Below are 355 nucleotides of genomic sequence, written 5' to 3'. Positions count from 1 at the left end.
GGCTCAGGCGCTGCGGGAGATGCTGGTGGTGTTCGGAAGAAGCAGTCCTGGCAGGTTTGGTGCTGGGTACTGCCAGGGACTGATGCTGTGCCTGGGGAAGTCGCTGAAGAACTGAACCTCTCTGCAAGGTGTCAGAGGTTTTGGGGGAAGCACAGGGGGATCGGCCCCGGCTGCGATGGCGTCTGCTCCGCGGCCCTCCCTTTGCCGCCATTACTCGAGCAGGCGTTGCGAGGGCATTCCCACACATTGCTCTCTCGGGTCCCGCGGGAAGGGCTTGCTTTCGCTGCCGTTAATTTTGATTGCTGGGCTGAGATAAGCTAATGCGATTAGTCCCCCTTCCGCGGCATCCAGACCC

At 61.1% G+C, this 355-nt stretch overlaps 1 protein-coding gene across 1 annotated transcript in view; it reads left to right on the top strand.

Annotated features, from left to right (window-relative positions):
• The window catches only part of WLS (wntless Wnt ligand secretion mediator), a gene marked incomplete at its 5' end in the record, with an annotated part of 7,485 nt that overhangs the window by 2,666 nt on the left and 4,464 nt on the right, over positions 1-355 (top strand). The gene's annotated exons all lie outside the window — the stretch shown is intronic.

This window comes from Cariama cristata, unplaced genomic scaffold (assembly GCF_000690535.1).
Source record: "Cariama cristata isolate BGI_N322 unplaced genomic scaffold, ASM69053v1 scaffold12032, whole genome shotgun sequence".
In the NCBI taxonomy this organism is placed as follows: Eukaryota; Metazoa; Chordata; class Aves; order Cariamiformes; family Cariamidae; genus Cariama; species Cariama cristata.
The sequence above is the reverse complement of the archived record's forward strand: the minus strand, read 5'-3'. Positions and strand labels throughout refer to the sequence as shown.